Source organism: Urocitellus parryii, chromosome 16 (genome assembly GCF_045843805.1).
Source record: "Urocitellus parryii isolate mUroPar1 chromosome 16, mUroPar1.hap1, whole genome shotgun sequence".
Lineage (NCBI taxonomy): Eukaryota > Metazoa > Chordata > Mammalia > Rodentia > Sciuridae > Urocitellus > Urocitellus parryii.
Genome location: NC_135546.1, coordinates 22,488,553 through 22,511,259, shown reverse-complemented (window position 1 = coordinate 22,511,259; position 22,707 = coordinate 22,488,553). Strand labels below are relative to the sequence as shown.

The 22,707-nt window shown below is 36.8% G+C and overlaps 1 pseudogene; it reads left to right on the top strand.

The window, feature by feature from the left end:
- Window positions 1–677: 677 nt before the first annotated feature.
- Window positions 678–22,318, top strand: LOC144250631 (uncharacterized; annotated as a pseudogene).
- Window positions 22,319–22,707: the final 389 nt, after the last annotated feature.

The window sequence follows — 22,707 nt, the reverse complement described above, 5'->3', positions numbered from 1 at the left end:
CTGGGGTTTACAGGGTCTCCAGGTCTCTTCTGTGCTCATCTCCTTACTCTGCCTCCAGCCTCAACGTGGGCTGGAGATGCAGATTCAACACAGCTGGAGGAAAGTCAGCTCTAATGCTGCCAACCTGGTTGGAGCCTGCCAGGCCCAGTTGAGAGCCTCCACCACTGGGCAGTTCCCAAGGGAGGAAAGGCCAATTCTGCTTGGAGAATTTTGCACAGACGAACAGAGGACAAGTCAGCACCCGAAGACGCTCTGGGTGGTCTTAGTATAGGAGGAGGTCCAGGTGATGAAACTGTCAAGAAATGACTTCAATTTCCTAACGTCAAAACCCAACAGAACTTAGAATTCTGGTCACCCTAACCCTGACTCAATGCCGAGACCTCAAAAGGGAAAAAAAAAAAAGAGAAAAGTTGCACCCAAACCCTGCCATTCTTGTTTCCTCTGCCTGGAGCAGATATCACCCCCTTGTCACTCAAAAAGAAGGCTCCCTGGGTTCAGGCTGGGGAGAGCGGAGACTGACTGATTCCCTGTCCATTCAGAAGCCCCTGTGCTGAGCGCTGTCCAATCCTGAGCGTATCCAGCAGCAGGGGGCGGGCCTCCGCGCTTGGAATGGGATTTATTTCTCTGAGGTAGGCGGTTCTTCTCAGGTTCCTGCAGTTGGACTCCAGGCTTCGCTCATGCCCAGGATCCCTGGTGGCCCTGCCATGCATGGGCTAAAGCTCACCAGTCCAGGCTTGGCTGCTGGGCACCAGAAAATGGTGAGTGTGCAGTGGCACCTGGTGCCTGGACAGGGAGGCTCCGGAGGGAGGTCGGGCAGGGAGGCCGTCTGGTAGGACCAGCTGTGATGGGAACCCCATTTGGCTGACCCTGACTTCGGGCTCTCCCTGAGACCACAGGCCTGAACCCATTGTGGACAGCGTCCATCAGTCCCCCTGGTCAGCCTGGTGTGGAGCGTGACAGTGGCGGAGACCCCTCGCAGGCTCCCCATCCCCTGGGCAGCCTCAGTCCCTGCTGAAGTCCTATCTATCTGGCAGGTGAGCAAGGCTGCTAGGCGTCTTCCTGGCTGTGGTGATTGACAGGTTGGACCACTCGAAGACTCCAATCTCTGAGCCTGGGGATGGCGCACACCTGTCATCCAGGTGGCTGGGGGTGGGGGCTGATGCAGGAGAACTGTGAGGTCAAGGCCAGCCTCCGCAAGTGGGTGAGGCACTTAGAGACTCAGGGAGACCCTGCCTCGAAATCAAATGCAAAATAGGGCTGAGGATAGGGCTCAGTGGTCGAGCGCACCTGAGTTCAATGGCCAGCACCCCCACTCCCCCCAAAAAAAATCAAATTTCCAAACACCATTTTTCTGCAGGAGGGAAGCTGTGGTGAACAGGGACCTTGCCTATTCCTAAGCTAGTTTAGTGCAGTTTATTTATTTATTTATTTATTTTGGTGGTGGTTGTGTTTTGGTAGTTAACAGAAGGGTGCTTTACCACTGAGCTCTCTCCCTGGTAGTTTTTAGTTTTTATTCTGCCCGCTGGTCTAGCTAAGTTGCTGAGATTGGCCTGGTTAGGGTTGGATTGATAATGACTTTTCCGTTGCAATTAAGTGTATGGTTTTTACAACCATGTGGTTTCCAGGGTGGACTCTGTTGACGTCATGATTCCTTGATGACAATTGTAACAGTACAGCTTCATAATGCACGTGTTAGTTAATAACTTCTTCTTATTATTTTTCTCTTACAATTTTTGCTCTTATAATTCAAAAGTTTCTTGGTTAAGTTTACATATATAACTTTGTGGATGAATTTTAAGACTGGGCGTTTCCATTAAGAGTAAATCATGCTGGATTGTTTATTACTGCATCATATTTATACATAATACCACATGCATATGGCACCCGTGTAAAACTTAGCCATGGTATTTTACACTATTTTTAATCTGAATATCCCATGACTATTAATGTATTATCCTGGTCCTATGAACTGATTTCAGCAAGTCCCTGTGGGGGGGCTATCGTGTCTTTAATGGCAAAACACTTTCCACAAATAATTAAGAAGCACTTAAATTCTTTGAGTTTATTAGAATTCTTTTGTTTCCTATCTTCATTGATACTGTTTAATTTTCTCTCTGATAGGCGTTTATTTCACATTTCTCAGGTTTTAAAGATTTTGGACTCTTTTTATTCTCATTATTGAACACATGGGTATCTCCTGTGCAAATTGGCAGCTCAAGTCTCCTCCCTGAATTTCTTCTGTGGTGGATTTCAGAGTGTTGGGAACGTGAGAACCACAACTCTGTGGGCTCTTTCCTACCCAAGGGGGCTGGGATCTGCAGGGGTCTCAGGTTTTTCTTCCCCCTGAGATTTTCTTTCTTTTGGCGAGGGGACATGGGGCATAGTGTATTGAACGCAGAGCCCCTTTCCCACTGAGCTACATCCCTCCTACTTTTTATCATTTATCCTGAGACAGAGGCTGAGACTGGTCTTGAACTTGGGCCTCAGTCTCCTAACTGGCTGGGATTACAAGTGTGTGCCCTTTTGCCTGGTTCCCCCTGAATGTTCTAAATATAATGGAAGCAAAATGTCAGATCCAGAACCCCATCTCCCAGACGAAACCTGCACACATGTATCAATGAATCCCTTAAATTCAAGTCCCCTTTCCCCTTTCCAGTGCAAATATGTGTGTGTGTGTGTGTGTGTGTGTGCATGTGTGTGTGCATGTGTATTTTCCCCTCCTCTCCCAGGCCAGACACCTTGTCAGAATGTCTTTGGGCTGAGTGACCCCCTGTGGACTGCATTTCCTAGGGGTCTCATGCCCTCTGTGATATTTTCCTGGTCCTCTTTTGTCTCTGCCTGACACAGGGATCCCATACCTGGCACATCTGAGGTCTCCTGAGGGTCTGGTACATATCAGCCACCTGTGGACTTATGAACAGGTGCATTTAGGGGAAGTAGTTTCTCAGGGGAGCAGGTGACTGCCCTGCGGCTGGGAGGAGTCTCCTTATCCAGAAGCCACTTCACAAGTTCCCTGTCCTGACTTCTGTGGATCCTGGAACAGCGATGGGCATGCAGCCATTTATGAACACACTGGTTCAAGTTCCTTTGGAAATGCGTCCAGAGTGGTTGTTAGCTGTTAAAGAACTCCATTCTATTTTTTAAAATGGCTGCACTAAACTGATATTCTAGCCCCATGTGAGCAGGTCTCTTTCTCCATACCCACATCGTTGGAGGACTAGTTCCTTCACCTATTTGATAGGAGCCTTTCCCACAGCTGGAGTCGGGCTGCAGAAGGTCTCCTACTTGGCTGGTGACTGAATTCCTGATGCAATTGGTTAGAACCCAGGCTGCCTGTGCTCACTCCAGGAAGGTGGTGTGAGCCTATTCTAGAAAGAAATACGGTTTTGGCCCTTTTGCTGCACTCCTGGTGTGGATTGTAGCACATGGAAATACTCAGACACCAATGTGAAGCCCCTTCTTTGTGATTCAGGGAGATGTGCACATGCACAGTTGCCATTGCTCCCAGAGCTTGGTGGGTTAGGATGGAGTCCATGAGAAGGGGAAAATGTTGGGACCCTGAGTGTCTGGACATACTCCTTCCAGAAAGAACTGGTTAGACCTGGAGTTATTACTGAGGTAGTGGGGAGAGGGCTCAGGCAGGGCTGCTGGGTGGACTGCATTTTTCCTGTCTACCCTTAGGGAATGGCTAGGGAAGAGCTCAACTGTTAGCAACCACAGTTTGCAGATCATGTTGCAAATCCCTTCTAGGGATAAACTGCGAACCTTGAGACCTCACTCCCCTTCTGTCCTGGTCCCATGGATAAAGTGCATGACCCTCCACACCCATAGAAAAGCACTCCTTTTTCTCTCATCCTGATACTTGTGTATATCCAGCTCTTTCTTCTATGAGCACCAGATGAATTGCTTTTCCAGCTACAAGTCTTTTAGTGTTCAATGTGCTCCATTTGTGACCCCAATTCAGTCTGCCTCCACTCTGGGTGCCACTGGATGGAGGTATTCTGTCCCAATTATGTGGCACATTGCTCAAGGCAGGACTAATGCCCACGTGTCCCCCAAATTTGCCTGCCCTTTGGATGGTAGAGATTTTCTGAATGGTCCAATGCATAGGTCTCTCAGTCCATGTATAACTTTATATAAGAGGGACTCAAAACAGAAGTAGGTGTTTATTGGGTGTATCCATGTGTGAAGAGAATCCAGGAGCCTCCTATTCTGGTGTAATTTTGAAACATAATCCTCCTCAATATGTGCTCCCTTGGGATGCTGAAGTGTAATCCAGTACCACGCACATCCTGCCCCCAAGCCCTACCAGTGCTCTGCGCCTCCATTTCCCACACCTCCCTTCACGTTGGGTTGGCTTGTTTATTCACATCAAATCCTCTGCTGGAGATGGTGGCATTTATCTAGGCCTTTTCCTTGCACTTCATAATAAAAATGACATTTACATACATATGAGGTCATCTATGAAATTTCTGCATTGTGATATTTTTTGGTCCTCAAATTACTGCAATATGATGATTTTATAATATGCATTAGTGCCTGGTAATGATAGCTCCTGCTTCTGCTCTTAGAGTTCAGAATTTTTGGCTAATTTCATACCAATCCATCATTCCAGGAGAATTTTCAAACTGTTTGCTTTGGTCCCTTCTTCAATGAAAAGGAAACCATGGTGAAATTTTGATGGGGTGTTATCCTAGATGAACATGAGGGAAGCCGTCCTCTTTATAATGAGGAATCCTATCATCTATACCCAGGATGTGTAATTCAGTCTTTTATGTGCTTATCTGAATTTCTATTTTTTTCAAATTCTGCAGATGTACTATTTAAGTATGCTTATATGTGAAATGTGACATGTATGTGACAGCTATATAAAACTGACATGGTGTTTCATAGTATTTGTCAAACTCTATGCAATATGGCAAACAAAATGTGGCTGTTTGCCAGAAATGGTTATTTCCCATAGTTTATAATTTATCTATTACCAAATGGACATTCTCTGTCACCAGGCCCTGGGTCTCGGCTCTGGAAGAGCATTCTGTGTCCCCATATGGACAGGTGCTGTCGGGTCCACATCTGTTTCTGTGGACCTTCATGATAACCCCACATATTCTTCAACAGTGTCTCAATTTTTGTTCAATGTGACTTTATGGTGCAGTCCCTCCTTTCTTAAGACATTGATTGCTTTGTGATGAAGGGACATTTAGATACCTGCTATTTGAAGGGGCTGTTGACGGCTCTTGCCCGCGTTTCTCTTGTAATCTCTGTTCTCCTTTCTTAGAAGAGTTTGGTTAAAGGTGAGGCAATTGGTTTCTTTCATCTGTCACTTCTCCTTGTTCTCTTTAATGGACTCATTTGAGGAATAGAATTTTTGTTTTCATATACACAATGTATAAATTTAAAGATATATTTTCTGTAACTTTGAAAAGGACTTTTTTTCATTCGTTTTTTCCTTTTGTGAAACTGGGGATTGGAACCAGGGTGCCCTATTACTGAACACTATCCTCAGTCCTTTTAAAACTTTTATTTAAAAAATTTAATTTTTTCTTAATTTTTAAAATTTATTACTGCCTATTTATTTTTAAATTTTGGCATGGTTTCACTCAGTTGCTAGGGTAAGCTTCACAATTGTGATCCCCCTGCCTCAGCCTCCAGACCACTGGATATATCAGGTATGTAGCACCAAATGCATCCTATCACAGTTTGTTGTTTGTTTGTTTGTTTGTTTGTTTGTTTGTTTCTTTCTTTCTTTCTTTCTTTCTTTCTTTCTAGAAGTTTTTAGATCATGATTTTTTATGGTTTTTATTTTTTTTAAATACATGACAACAGTGGAATGCATTATAATCCTTATTTCATATAGAGCACAATTTTTTCATATTCCTCTATATAAAGTATGTTCACATCAATTTTTGCCATTATACATGTACTTTTTTGCATTACGACTCTTAATATACATATATATCACAATTTTTATCTCTCTTTGTATATAAGGTATGTTGACACCGAATTCAAGTCTTCATACATGAACTTTGTATAAAGATGTTCATCACATTCCATTATCCTTGCTAATCCCCTGTGCATTCCCTTTCCTTTCCACCCCTCTGTCCTATTTAGAATTCCTCTATTCCTCCCATGCTCCCCCTCCCTAACCCACTATGAGTCAGCCTACTTATGTCAGAGAAAACACTTGGCATTTTTTTTGGGGGGGGGGATTGGCTAACTTCACTTAGCATTATCTTCTCCAACTCCATCCATTTACATGCAAGTGCCATGATTTTGTTCTTTTTTAATGATGAGTAATATTCCATTGTGTATATAAGCCACATTTTTCTATCCAGTCATCCACTGAAGGGCATCTAGGTTGACTCCATAGTTTACTATTCTGAATTGTGCTGCTATAAACAATGACCCTTCTGTGTCCCTGTAGTGTTCTGTTTTTAAGGTTTTTGGTATAGTCTGAGAAGAGAAATAGTTGGGCCAAATGGTGGTTCCATTCCCAGATTTCCAAGGAATCTCCATACTGATTTCTAAATTGGCTGCACCAATTTGCAGTCCCACCAGCAATGTATGAGTGTACCTTTCCCCCACATCCTCGCCAACACTTATTGTTGTTTGTCTTTATACTAGCTGCCCTTCTTACTGTAGTGAGATGGTATCTTAGTGGTTTTAATTTGAATTTTCTGACTGCTAGAGATGATGAGCCTTTTTTCATATAATTGTTGATTGATTGTATATCCTCTTCTGAGAATTGTCTGTTCGGGTCCTTGGCCAATTTATTGATTGGATTTTTTTGGGGGGTGTTAAGACATTTGAGTTCTTTATATACCCTAGAGATTAGTGCTCTATCTGATGTATGAGGGGTAAAAAATTGCTCCCATAAACTAGGCTCTCTATTATATTGATTTTTTTAATAAAAATCTTTAGTTACAATCCATCCCATGTGTTGATACTTGGTTTTAATTCCTGTGCTATAGGAGTGTTATTAAGGAAGTTGTGGCCTAATCCCACATGATGGAGATTAGGGCCTACCTTTTCTTCTATTTGGAGAGTCTCTGGTTTAATTCCTAGATCCTTGATCCATTTTGAGTTAACCTTTATGCATGGTCAGAGAGAGGGATTCAATTTTATTTTGCTGCATATGGATTTCCAGTTTTCCCAGCACCATTTGTTGAAATGCTATCTTTTTTCCAGTGCATATTTTTAGCACCTTTGTCTAATATAAGATGATTGTGGTTTGTGGGTAGGTCTCTGTGTCCTCTATTCTGGGCTATTGGTCTACCAGCCTGTTTTGATGCCAGTACCATGCTGTTTTTGTTACTGTGGCTTTGTAGTATAGTTTAAGCTCTGGTATAGCAATGATGCCTGCCTCCCTTTTCCTGCTAAAGATGGCTTTAACTATTCTGGGTCTCTTATTTTTCCATATAAATTTTATGATTGCTTTTTTTATTCCTATGAGGAATGCCATTGGGATTTTCATTAGAATTGCATTAAATCTGTAGAGTACTTTTGGTAGTAGGGCCATTTTGATAATATTAGTTCTACCTATTCAAGATCAAGTTAAATCTTTCCATCTTCTAAGGTCTTTCATTTCTCTTTAATGTCTTGTAGTTTTCATTGTATAGATCCTTCACCTCTTGTTGATTCCCATGTTTCTTTTTATTTTTTGAGGATATTGTGAATGGGGTAGTATTTCTCATTTCTCTCTCTGAGGATTTGTCACTGATATACAGAAATGCCTTTGATTTGTGGGTATTTATTTTATATCCTGCTACTTTGCTGAATTCTAGTTCTACAAGTTTTATAGTGGAGTTTTTTGAATCTTCTAGGTACAGAATCATATTATCAGAAAATAGTGCAAGTTTAAATTCTTCTTTTTCTATACATATTCTTTTAATTTCTTTCATCTGTCTAATTGCTCTGGCCAGTGTTTCAAGAACTATATTGAATAGAAGGGGTGAGAGAGGGCCCCCCCCCTCTTGTTTCTCATGTTAGAGGGAATGCGTTCAGTTTCTCTCCATTTAGAATGATGTTGGCCTGAGACTTAGCATAGAGAGCCTATAAAATGTTGAGGTAAGTTTTTGTTATCCCTAGTGTTTGTAGTGTTTTGAACATGAAGGGGTGCTGTATTTTGTCAAATGCTTTTCCTGCATTTGTTGAGATGATCATAAGGTTCTTATCTTTAAATCTACTGATGTGATGTATTACATTTATTGATTTCTATATGTTGAGCCAACTTTGCATCCCTGGGAAGAATCCCACTTGATAATGATGAAACATCTTTTTGATATATTTTCGTATTTGATTTGCCAGAATTTTATTCAGAATAACTGTTGCAGCTTTTTAGAGGTATTGGTCTGAAGTACACTTTCTTTTCTGTGTTTGTCTGATTTTAGAATCAAGGAGATATTGGCCTTATAGAGTGAGTTTGGAATTGCTCCCTCTTTTAATATTTCATGGAATAATTTGAGGAGTATTGGTGTTAGTTCTTCTTTGAAGGTCTTGTATCCATTGAGTCCTGGGATTTATTTATTTATTTATTTTTGGTTGGTAGGCTTTGATGGTGTCTTCTATTTCATTCCTTGAAAATGATCTGTGTAGTTTAACTTACTCAGTTTGGGTAAGTCACATGATTCTAGACATTGGTTGATGTCTTCAATAATTTCTGTTTTGTTACAGTACAAATTTTCAAAATAATTTCTAATTATCTTCTGTATTTCTCTAGTGTTCATGGTGATATTTCCTTTTTCATTATGGATTTACTAATTGGAGTATTTCTCTCGTTCTCTACAGTAGCATGGATAAGGTTTTATCAAATGTATTTGTTTTTTAAAGAGCCAACTTTTCATTTTGAAAATTTGAAAAAAAAAATTAAAATGTATGGCGGCAGAATATATTACAATTCTTATTACACATATACAGTACCACTTTTCATATCTCTGTATATAAAGTAGGTTGACATCAATTCGTGTGTTCATATGTGTATTTTGGATAATGATGTCTATTATATTCCACCATCCTTGCTAATCCCTTTCCCCTCCATATTCTTCCCACCACTCTGCCCTAAATAGAATTCATCTATTCCTCCCATACTCCACCTTCCTACCCCACTATGAGTCAGACTCCTTATATCAGAGAAAACATTCAGTGTTTGTTATTTTGTGTTTGGCTAACTTCACTTAGCATTATCTTCTCCAATGCCATCCATTTTCCTGCAAATGCCATGATTTTATTTTCTTTCATTGCTGAGTAATATTCCATTGCGTACAAATGCCACGTTTTCATTATCTATTCATCCACTGAAGTGCCTCTATGTTGGCTCCACAGTTTAACTCTTGTGAATTGTGCTGCTAAAAACATTGTGACTGTGTTCCTGTAGTATGCTGTTTTTAAGTCCTTTAGGTATAGACCAGGGAGTGGGATAGCTGGGTCAAATGGTGGTCCCATTCCCAGTCACTTTGTCAATTTTTATTTGCTTCTTTTGATCCAATTTCATTGATTTCAGCTCATATTTTAATTATATTCTGTCCTTTACTGTTTTGGTGTTGATTAGTTGTTTTTCCTAGGGCTTTGAGATGTAATTTTAGGTCATTTATTGGACTTTCTCTTTTTTTTAAGGAATAAACTCCATGCACTGAACTTTCCTCTTAGTAATGCTTTCATAGTGTCCCAGATATTTGGATATGTTGTATCTGTGTCCTCATTCACCTCTAAGAATTTTTAAATCTCCTCTTTGATGTTTTCTGCAACCCATTGTTCATTCACTAGCATATTATTTAGTCTCCAGGTATAGGAGTAGCTTCTATTTTTATCATTGATTTCTAATTTCATTCCATTATGATCTGATAGAAGGCAGGGTACTCTCTTTACATTTCTGTATTGCTTAGAGTTGCTTTTTGGCATAATATATTGTCTATTTTAGAGAAGGATCCATTTGCAGCTGAGAAGAAAGTGTCTTCACCTGATGAAGGATGAAATAGTCTATGTATGTCAGTTAAATCTAAGTTATTGATTGCATTATTGTGTTCTATAGTTTCTGTCTGGATATTGTTTGGAATATCAATCCAGTGGTAAAAGAGATGTGTTAAAGTCATCCAGAATCATTGTCTTGTGGTCTACTTGGCCCTTGAACTTGAGAAGCGTCTGTTTGAACATAGATGCTCCATTGTTTTTTGGGTGTGTCTATTTATAATTGTTCTGTCTTGTTGGTGTATGGTTCCTTTAAGCAGTCTATACTGTCCTTCTTTATCCCTTTTGATTAACTTTCACTTGAAGTCCACATTATTTGATATAAGAATGGAAACTCCTGCTTGCCTCCACAGTCCATGTGAGTGGTAGGTTTTTTAATATTTATTTTTTGTATATTGACACAATACCTTTATTATTTAGTTTTATGTGGTGCTGAGGATCCAATACAGGGCCTCACATGTGCTAGGCGAGTGCTCTACCACTGAGCCCTAGCGCCAGCCTGAGTGATATATTTCTTCCAACCTGTTACCTTCAGTGTGGGAGTGTCTTTTTCTATGATATGAGTCTCTTGGAGTCAGCATATTTTGGTCTTTTTTGTAATCCAATCTGCTTGTCTTTTGATTGCTGAGTTGGAACTAAACTTTCAGGGTTATTATTGAGACAACATTTATATTCCCAGTTATTTTTGTTTATTTTTGGTGTTTAAGTCAGTTTCTCTTTGATAGGTTTTTCCTTTAGAGTGATACTACCTTTTTTCTGATTTTTTTTATTGTTGTTCATTTCCTCCTCATGGAATATTTTGCCAAGGGTGTTCTGTAGTGCAGGTTTCTGGTTGTAAATTCTTTTAATTTTGTGTATGATGGAAGGTTTTTATTTTGTCATAAAATAACATCTGAATCAAAATCTAATTGCTAATCAAAATTTAATTTTGCTGGGTATTATTCTTGGTTGGCATCCATTTCTTTCAGAGCTTGGTTTATATTGTTGCAGGATCTTGTAGATTTCAGCGTCTCAGTTCAGAAATCAGAGATCGTGATTGGTTTTCCCATATGTAATTTGATTCCTTTCTCTTGTGGCTTTTGAAATGCTCTGCTTCTCCTGTATGCTAGGTGTTTTCATTATGATTTGTGTTGGTGTAGACCTGTAGTGATCTTGTTCATTTGGTGTCCTATATGGTCCTTGTATTTGATTTCCCAATTCACACTACATGTTTGGAAAATTTTTTGGTATTATTTCAATGAATAGATTGTCCATTTCTGTAGTTTAGACCTCTATGACTTCATCTATACCAATGGTTGGTAAATTTGGTCTTTTCATATTATCTCACAATTCTTGAATCTTCTGCTCATGGTTTCTTACCATCTTCACTGGGGTCAACTTTATTTTTTCAAGATTATATATTTTGCCTTCAGTGTCAGAGGTTCTGTCTTCCAAGTGATTTATTCTGTTGGAGATGCTTCCTATTGAGTTCTTAATTTGGTTTACTGTTTCCTTTATTTCAAGGGTCTCTGTTTTCATTTTGATTTTGTTTCAAAATCTCTATTTCCTTATTGAAGGAATCTTTTGCTTTCTGTATTTGCTTATTAGCTCTTTATCAAAATGATCCTTTGCTGCCTGTATTTTCTCTCATATCATCCTTTAATTCACAAAAATTATGTACCTTCTTCCATTTATCCTGCTATTCTGACCATGGATTCTAATAATGTAGCATGTTTGTTTGGGGCACACTCTTTCTTGGTTTCTCATGTTGTTAATGCATCTTCCCTTCCAGCTCTGTGTTTTTAAGATATATAGCCATGTAGGCTTATAGTTTCCCCAATCGGTTTCAATACCTTTCTTTTTTAAAAATTTATTTTATTTAAATACACGACAACAATGGAAAGCATTACAATTGTTATTACACACATAGAGCTCAATTTTTCATATGTCTGTACAGAAAGTATATTCATGCTACTTTATGCCATTATATATGTACTCATTTCTTTCTACAATGGAACTCTTAATACCCATATATATCACACTTTTTCATATCTCTGTATATAAGTCATGTTGGCACCAATTTGGGTCTTCATACATGTACTTTGGATAATGGTGTCATCACATTCCACAATCACTGCTAATCCCCGGCCTCTTCCCCTCCCCTCCAACCCCTCTGCCCTCTGTAGAATTCATCTATTCCTCCCATGCTCCCCCTCCCTACGCCACTATAATCAGCCTCCTTATATCAGAGAAACCATTCAACATTTATTTTTGGGGTTTGCCTAACTTCACTTCTCCAATACCATCCATTTACCTGCCATTGCCATGATTTTATTATTGCTGAGTAAAATTGCGTTGTGTATATATGCCCCATATTTTTATCCATTCATCCACTGAAGGGCATCTGGTTTGGCTCCATAGTTTGCTATTCTGCATTGTGCTGCTATAAAAATTGGCAAGGCTATGACCCTATAGTATGCGGTTTTCAAGTCCTTGGAGAATAGTAGAAGAAGAGGAATAGCTGGGTGAAATGGTGTTTTCATTCCCAGATTTCAAAGGAAACTCTATACGGTTTTCCATGTTGTTTGCACCAATTTGCAGTCCCACCAGCAGTGTATGAGTGTGCCTTTTCCCCCACATCCTTGCCAACACTTGTTGTTTGTCTTTATGATAGCTGCCATTCTGACTGGAGTGAGTTGATATCTTAGAGTGGTTTTGATTTGCATTTCTCTAATTGCAGGAGATGATGAACTTTTTTTAAAAAATTTGTTGATTGATTCTACATCATTTTGTAAAAAGTGTCTGTTCAGGTTCTTGGCCAATTTGTTGATTGGATTATTGGGTTTTTTTGTTGCTTAGCATTTAGAGTTCTTTATATTCTAGATATCAGTTCTCTATCTGATGTGTGAGGGGTAAAAATCTATTCCCAGGATGTAGGCTCTCTGTTCACCTCAGATTTTTTTCTGAGAAGAAACTTTTTAGTTTGAATCCATCCCATTTGTTGATTCTTGGTTTTAATTCTTGTGCTATAGGCATCTTATTAAGAAAGTTGGGGCTGCCTAGCCCCATGTGATGAAGGTTATGGCCTACTTTTTCATGTATTATATGCAGAGTCTCTGGTTTAAATCCTAGATCCTTGATCCAATTTGAGTTGAGTTTTGTGCATGGTGAGAGATAGGGTTTTAATTTCATTTGTTTTGAAAATGGATTTCCGGTTTTCGCAGCACAGTTTGTTGAAGAGGCTATCTTTTCTCCAATCCATGTTCTTGGCACCTTTGTCTAATGTAAGGTAATTGTAATTTGGTGAGTTAGTCTCTGTATCCTCTATTCTGTACCATTGGTATACTGGCTTGTTTTAGTGCCAATACTATGCTGTTTTTGTTACTATTGCTCTGTAGAATACTTTAAGGTCTGATATAGTAATACCACCTGCTTTGTTCTACCTGCTTATAATTGCTTTAGCTATTCTGGGCTTCTTATTTTTCCAGATGAATTTCATGATTGCTTTTTCTATTTCTATGAGAAATGTCACTGGGATTTTGATCAGAATTGCATTAAATCAGTGTAGTGCTTTTGGTTGTATGGTCGTTTTTATAATATTAATTCTGCCTATGCAAGAGTAAGGTAGATCTTTCCAACTTCTAAGGTCTTATTTGATTTCTTTCTTTAGGGTTCTGTAGGTTTCATTGTATAGATCTTTCACCTCTTTGGTTAAGTTGATTCCCAAGTATCTTATGTGTTATTTTATTGAAGTTACTGTAAATGGGGTAGTTTTTCTTACTTCCTTCTTGATGGTTTGTCACTGATATACAGAAATGCCTTTTTTAATGTGCGTTAATTTTATATTCTGCTGCTTTGTTGAATTCATTTTTTAGTTCTAGAAGTTTTCTGGTGCTGCTTTTGGGGTCTTCTAGTTATAGAATCATATTGTCTGCAAATAGTGCTAATTTAAAGTCTTTTCCTCTAGTTATTCCTTTAAATTCTTTCGTCTGTCTAATTGCTCTGGCCAGTGTTTCAAGAAATATGTTGAATAGAAATGGTGAGAGAGAGCACCCCGGTCTTGTTCCAGTTTTTAGAGGGAATGCCTTCAGTTTTTCTCCCTTTCAAATGATGTTGGCCTTAGGCTTAATGTAGAGAGCCAATATGATGTTGAGGTATGTTCCTGTTATCTCACGCTTTACTAATTTTTTGAACATGAAAGGGTGCTGCATTTTGTCAAATGGTTTTTCTTTATCTCTTGAGATGATCATATGATTCTTATTTTTAAGTTTATTGATGTGATGAATTACCTTTATTGATTTCTATATGTTGAACAAAAGCTGTATTCCTGCACAAACCCCACTCGATCTTGGTGCACCACATTTTTAATATGTTTTTGTATTTAGTTTGGCAGAATTTTTTCAGAATTTTTTCATCTATATTCATTAGAGATATTGGCCTGAAGTTTTCTTTCTTTCATTTGTCCCTGCATGGTTTGTGGATCAGGGTGATATTGGCCTCATTGAATGAGTTTGGAAGTGCTGCTTCTTTCTGTATTTTCTAAAATAAATTGAAGAATATTGGTATTTTTGAATTTCTTCTCCAAAGGTCTTGTTTAACACGGCAGTGTATCCATCTGGGCCTGGGCTTTCTTGGTTGGTAAGCTTCTGATGACATCTTGTATTTCATCATTTAATATTGGTCTGTTTAAATTGTGTATGTCTTCCTGATTCAATCTGGGCATATCATATGACTTAAGAAATTTGTTGATGCCTTCAGTGTCTTCTGTTTTATTGGGGTATACATTTTCAAGATAATTTCTAAATATCCTGTCTATTTCTGTAATGTCTGTTGGGATATTACCTTTTTCATCATGTATGCTGGTAATTTGAATTTTCTCTTTGTCTTCATTAGCATAGCGTCTGTCAGAGAACCAACTTTTTGTCAAGGTTTAATTGTTTCTTTTAATTGAATTTCAGTTCTAATTTCAATTATTTCTTGCCTTACTGCATTTGCTGTTGATTTGTTCTTCTAGGGATTTGAGATGAAGTATGAGTTCAATTACTGACTTTTTATTCTTTTAAGGAATGAGCTCCGTGCAATGAAGTTTCCTCCTAGTACTGCTTTCATAGTGTCCAAGAGATTTTGATATGTTGTGTCTATGTTCCTGTTTACCTGTAAGAATTTTTATTCTCCTCCTTGAAGTCTTTTGTAACCCATTGTTTGTTCTATTGTACCAAATTTATTCACTCATTGAACTGCTTATAGAACTTGAAATAATTCAAGTTTGTCTTTTCACAAGGTGGAAGTGTCACTTTACCTGTCTCCAAACATTAATATTTTATGAATATTTTACACATTGGGAATGTTTCATGGATGATACTGGAAACTAATTGTATTAGGGATCTCAATCTATCTCATGGATAGAAAGCAGAGAGAATAGGAACCAGACTGTTTTCAAAAGCTTTTTTACCAGTCTTTTTGTCTCCCTTGTGCACAATCACCTTATGAGAATATCTTTGACAAGTCTGATTTGCATCTGGAATTTCTGCCAAATCTCACATTCACTGATTGCAGAAAACTTAGGAGTTGGGCTTTTATTCATTGCTTGGATTATGGTATATATCCTTCAGTACACTCTGATATGGAATATAAATACTGTTTTTAGACTTATGTATTTTCTTCTGAATTAGATAATGGAAAGTATCTTATTACATAATTAAAGTCACTCTCCAACATGACAGTCAGTTCTATTAACTCTTAATTCGTATTAAAAGCTGAATAATTGTTTGGTCCATGTTCTATTGATCTAACAATTTTTTATTTTAGGAGCCATTGACATTCGGAGATGTGTCTATTGATTTCTCTAAGGAGGAATGGGAATGCCTGGATCCTGCTCAGCAGAATTTATATAGAGAAGTGATGTTGGAGAACTACAGCAACCTAGTCTTTGTGGGTGAGCATAACTTTGCTTCAATATTCCTAATTATCATTATTTAGTTTTCTTCCCTTGAAGTATATCTTTTGGAAACTTCTCCACAAGAATGTGTTGCACATTTATGCTTTCAATAAAGAAGATGGGGTAGATCTTGGTACTGACAAGATAAGGTTAATGATGTTTATTTTCATCCTTAATGTTTTCCTTTGGTGGCATGATATATATCTTTCACTTGACATATGGTTGACTTAGAGGAATGCACTGATGTCAAATCCTATGGCCCACATATAGCACAGGACATAGTTGAGGTAGAGGAGGAAGCCCAAATTCAAAAAGGTTCATTGAGACCTTATCCAGCAGAAAATATTTTTTAAGAAGCTTTGAATTCTTTCTCTTGTGATTATAGAAAAACGTGTCCTGTATTTTGTGCTTTAAAATTATGTAGTATCCTGCTTTTTCTCCATACATTCAAATTAACAACAAAACACTCCCCTTGCTTTTTGAGTGTCAATATTATCTGACAGCTCCTCCATAATTTAAAAAATATTTTTAGGTGTTAGTGAATTTCCTATTTATCCATATAAGGTGCTGAGAATTGAACCCAGGGCCTCTCACATGCTAGACCAGCTCTCTAACACTACTCTACAACTCCAGCCCTTCTTCCATTATTTGCAGGAAAGTTTTGCACATTTCTGGAGACCTCTAGGTCCACTCATTGTAATACATTACTATCATAAGTCAGTTTCTCTAATCTTATTTGTACATTTTTTCACTAAAATTTCCTTATCAGTGTTCTTTCTGATATGTGTAATGGATTTTCTGTGAAGTTATCTGCCATGGAATGAATGTCAAGTTGGACAAAGACTGCTGTTTTGAGAGATGGTGTAAGTTTAATTTGAGTTAGAGGATTTGTAAAATAATACATTTGTGGATATTTACAATTTGGTTGTTTTTTTCTCTCTTTTTTTTTAATGGTGTACAGTAGGTTCCAAGTTAAGGAATGGGTTTCCTCATATTAATTAATTGCTTCACAAACTAAGATATGTATGATTCTTGTTTGTATTGCCAATAATATTATATGTGCTTTTGCTTGTATAAATATTAAGCCTCTTTTGTCCATGACTTTTGTATTTTATCTTGATTGGCTTTTGATTCTGCCCATGTACGTAGAAATTGAAGTTTTCTATCTATAAGCGTAATGGGGATTGATAAAAGTGATACTCTCATGCTGAACTACACCCCAAGCTCCTTTTTACTCATATTTGGAGAGAGGTTCTCACTAAGTTATTGAGGATGTCTTGAATTTGCTATTCAATTGCCTCAGACATCCTAGTAGCTGAGATTACATGCATGCCCATCATTTGTATATGGAGGACCTTGTTCTTATTTATAGGATAAAGACCACATTATTTGAAATGTAGCTTTGAGAAGTGTTGCAATTCTCTTTATCTTTTAATTTTCATTGTAATCAAAACCACAAAATAAAACTTACTGTCTCCAAAATTTTAAATATACATTTCAGTGACATTAATTCAAAATTATGCAATATATCTCTACAAAGTATACATCTCAAAAAATAAAGAATGCCTAGAAAGCAAGGGCTCATTTCTGTCATCTCATCACAAAACTATTCTCTTTTCTTCAGAAATCTTCTTTTTTAGTTAGAGATGTCATGTTCATAGAATTCTGCAGAATTCTTTCTGTGACATATCAGTTAACCTAGTATACATACATTTTGTAAAATATATAATTAGAATGAATTCTTTGACTTCAAAGTTCTATAGTTTCTATATTCCAATATGGCTCATCATTCTTTTCAAGGGATATTTGGTTTGTGTCCCCATGATAGCTCTGTTGAATAACAATGTAACAACACTGGTGTGCAATGTTTTTAATTTGCTATTGATGTGAGGGCTTATTGGCACACTCACTAAGAACTCCGTCTACCTGACTCCATGTTTGCATTTACAATTGAATGCTGTAACTTTTAATATATTTTTTTAGCAGGGAAATAGTCTTATTTGTATTTGGGGGGATATTTATAAAATTTAAAGGATACATTTCTCTGCAAATTTTTTTTAACAATAGGAGGTTGACAAATACTACATGGAGCCTCTAGTTTACTTTAAGTAGTATAAACATCTTTAAATTTAATCTTTCAATTTTGAACAACAGCGTGCAAAAGTGTGTTCAATCAAGTGACACATATTTAGGGATTTTTGAAAATCTCTACCACTTTTGACTTCAAATATTTATTCCATGTTGGTTACAAAATAACTATCACGCAAATATTTAGTAACATTTGTTTTAATACATAAAATTTATCTAACCAGCATAATATCCCACTTGTGATTAAGAACAGGGATTCTATAAGTCTATAGTAGTTTCAAAATATTTTCAAAGTCTTATGCTTTGCATTTACCATTTTGCTTCACTGTATTTCCCTTTTCAGTATGTGTGGATTGATGTCTCTTAGTATAACAGTGATTCTTTGTTTTCATTCAACACTCTCAGTGTTTTCTTTGTGTGTTTGGGAAGTATGAAGTACGTAGTGAATGTATTTACTCTTAATTCAGAACCTAGGGAAAGGGTTCTTTTCTCTCTTTTTGCCTCTTTTCAAAGTTTTTTTTTTAATTTAAAACGTCTCCTATGTCCTATAACTGTCTTAAACTGTGTTTTGTGTAGTATAATTTAGACAGCCCAGGTTTTGTTCGATCACTTTTGTATGTGTCATTATTATATCCCTTTGCTTTCAGTATGTGTGTGTTCTTAGATTTAGCATATCCTGTAGACTACCTGCAGTTGCAATATTTAGAGTTAATTCAGATATCCAAGTTTTGTTTTGATCAGAATTTTGTACTCTTGCATTTGCCAATGAAAATCTCTAAAAATGAAGAATCTCCTTCTCCTACTTTGTATGAGTATCAATTTGACTTCACTTTACTAAAAAACTGAATATATTTATGTGTCCTTTTAAAATTATATCATTGTTACAGGTATATATGCCTATTAACAGTATTGTTGTTATGCTTTTTTCTTTCAAATTCTATTGCAAAATTACATGTTTTATGACCCAACATTACAATAAAATAGAATTGTTTTTGCCAAGAAATATTTAAAATTTCATATGATTTATGATGCTGTGCACTTACATTTTATAATGAAAGATTACCTTTAGTACTTTTTGGAGAACAGATCCAGTGTTGATGAATAGTGTGTGTATTTTTATATGTTTAAAGTTTTCATTTTCCTTCTCTTTTGAAAGGTAGTAGCTGTGAATATAATGTCTTGGTTGATAATTTTATTCTTTCATCCCTTGAATATAGATAGACTCGAATTCCTTCCTGTGTTGTGAGGATTCGACTAAGGATTTCACAATTATATAGTTACACATTTCTAGGTGACCCAACTTTTTCTCTTGGAAGCTCAGTATTCTGAGTTTTAAAACTTGGATTAAAACCTACTTTGAGTCTTTACAACTTGGAGAAAACTGAGCTGCTTGGATGTTCATTTTTTCTATTTGCTGAGATGTGTTTATTAGTACTGGAAAGAGAACTAAAGGGTGATTTAGCACTTTGCATTTTTTACTTTCTTTGGCCTTCAAATTTTGATGCTCTAGCTCAACCTCCTATGTTGCTATGTACAACCACCCCTGACTCTTTCCGACGTTTTCTAAAGAAAGTCTTTCAACATACATTTTCTGATTATTACTATTAACAATTCTTGACTAACTTTTATTCTGTTTTTTTGTGTGTGTGTTGGTTTAGTTCAGTAAACTTCTTTTAAATGATAATTGACTATTCCCTTTGAGTGATTCATAACTTCGTCTACAGTTGATTTAGCCATGTTTTTTTTCTGTTGGTAAGCAGGAACACCTTTTTGAACAGTCCCCAAATATTCACGTTTCATATTTTTATCTTTAATGAAACAGAAGAAAGTTAGTAGATTTTGAAAATATATTCTGAAAGAGGAAAATCTTTGTGTAACACAATGTATTTTTCTCTACTATATTACTCTCCATAGTAATGTACTCATCTTGGATACTGTGAACACAAAGATGATTAGGACAATCTTCAAAGTAATTTTCTGTGTGTATTTTTATTTGATTTATATATTTCTACAGTAATGATGGACATTGATTTAATAATCCACTCCCCTGCTGATGTTATTTTTGCTGTAATTTCTTAGGTTTGCAAAATATACTCAGCCCAGTACAGTAAGTAAACATGTTTGTTATTTTTATTTATTACAGCCATGTCTTCTCATGATCCTCAAGAAATTTTCTCAAAGCAGGGAATAAAAGAGAGAGAGGGAAGATATGGAAAATGTGACTTTGACTATTTACAACCAAGAAAACAATGGGAAAATATAGGTGAGAGTAAAGTTCAAAAATTGTATTATAATAGACAAAATCAATCAGTAGTCCCTATTTATGATAAAATTTTACGGTCAAAAGACACCAGAAGCAATTAATATCTGAGGGTTTTATATGTCTTTTAGAATAAATCCACAGCCATTTTTGAACTGAAAGGCAATGTGGAAAATTTGAAATCGTCCATGCATCAGTTTTTAACTTGGCCAATTATAAAAGTAGCACTGGTTAAAAATTCCAGTCAAACATTTGTACAGAAAAGATATTTCTAAAAGTGATCCATTTGGAAGTTTCTTTATAAAATATCCATTTTTTTCTGAAACAAAGATTAATTTCTCCTTGTGCCCAAATGGATAATATTAAGAATTGTGGAAAAGTTTCTACTTCCCCACTATTGCTCAATGACAATTCTGAAACAGATTTCTGGAAAGTGCACTATATAGATAATGCTATAAATAATACAATAAGCCATGTCTCTACCCTGAGTAATGACCAGTATATTTACATTGGTGATAAAAATTATGAATGTAGAGAAATCCTAGTCCTTGTCTAAAGGAAATTTACCAAGATGAAAAATGTAGGAAAGTCTTGCTTTAGTGATCAAAAACTAGTATTCATTAAAATATTCATTGTCAAGACAAAACCTGCAAGTATAAGATATGTGAAAGGGCTCTTAACCACAGTGCAGAGCTTGCTTAATACAAGAAACTTTATAGAGAAAAAGAGCCCTATAAGTATAGAAGATATTGAGCAAGCAAATGCTTTGATATATATTTTTAAACACAACAGATACTATGAAAGTGATAAATTCTAAAAATTTAAAGAATGTGAAAAATCTTTTAGTGAAAAGTTACAACTTGTTAAGTATCAGAGGATTTATACTGAAGGAGAGACCTGTAAATGCAAAAAGTGTGGGAAAGCCTTAAAAAGTTTTTCAACCCTTACTCAACACCAAAAAATTTATTCTGCAGAGAAGACCTACCAATGTGAAGAATGCAATGCACTCAAGAACTTTACTCAACATCACAGTGTTCATGCAGGAGATATGCCATGCAAATGCAAAGAATGTGACAAAACTTCTAATAAAAGCTCAAATCTTATTTGTCACCAGTGGACACACCCTGGAGTGATGCCCTACATATGTAAACAATTTTGCAAAGGTTTCAGTCAAAAATCAAGCCTAAAAATTACCACAGAATTCATACTGGTGAGAAGCCCTACAAATGTAAAGTGTGTGGCATGAGTTTTAATAGAAACTCAAATCTTGATCTCCACAAAAGGATTGATACTGGAGAGAAGCCTTACAAATCTAAAGTGTGTGGCAAGACTTTAATCACACATCATCACTTACTCAGCACCAGCGAATTCACACTGGAGAGAAGCCCTACAGCTGTGAAGAATGTGGCAAAGCTTTTAATAGCATCTCACAGCGTAATTGGCACAAAAGTATTCATACTGGAGAGAAGCCCTACAAATGTAGAGTGTGTGGCAAAAGTTTTAATCAAAAAATAGTACTTACTCCGCACCTGAGAATCGACACTGGAGAGAAGCCCTACAAATGTACAGTGTGTGGCAAAAGTTTCAGTCAAAAATCATCACTTACTCAGCACCAGCGAATCCACACTGGAGAGAAGCCCTACAAATGTAAAGAATGTGGCAAAGCTTTTCATACCATCTCACAGCTTAATTGTCACTTTAGGATTCATACTGGAGAGAAGCCCTACAAATGTAAAATGTGTGGCAAAAGTTTTAATATATAGTCACATCTTGATCGCCACAACAGGATTCATACTGGAGAGAAGCCCTATAAATGCAAATTGTGTGGCAAGAGTTTCAGTCAAAAATCATCACTTACATAGCACCAGCAAATCCACACTGGAGAGAAGCCCTACAAATGTAAAGAATGTGGCAAAAGTTTTCATCAAAAAATAGTACTTACTCGGCACCTGAGAATCTGCACTGGAGACAAGCCCTACAAATGTAGAGAATGTGGCAAAGATTTTAATCAACAACCATCACTTACTCGACACCAGAGAACCCACACTAGAGAGAAGTCGTATAAATTTGAAGAATGGCAAAGCTTTTAATATTGAAGATCACATCTTACTAAACATTATAGATTTTATACTGGAGAGAAGTTTTACAATGAAAACATTGCATCAGTGTCTTTAAAAATAAATCAACCCTATTTCACAGTAGTTCAACACTATTTCACACCAGAGATATGATAGCACGGAAATGATATAAATATAAAATAGGTGACAGTCTCCAATAGTTGTTCACACCCTACTCGGCAACTAGGAATTCATACGAGTGAGAGGTTGTACATAAAATTTTTTGCAAAGCTTTTGGCCATTGATCCATCATTTTTGAAACACTGGAGGATTTATATCATATAGAAACCCAAAGAATGTGTCCATGACTGTATTCAAATTTCCAACATTTTTTAATTACTGACCTCATATCTGTAGCAAAT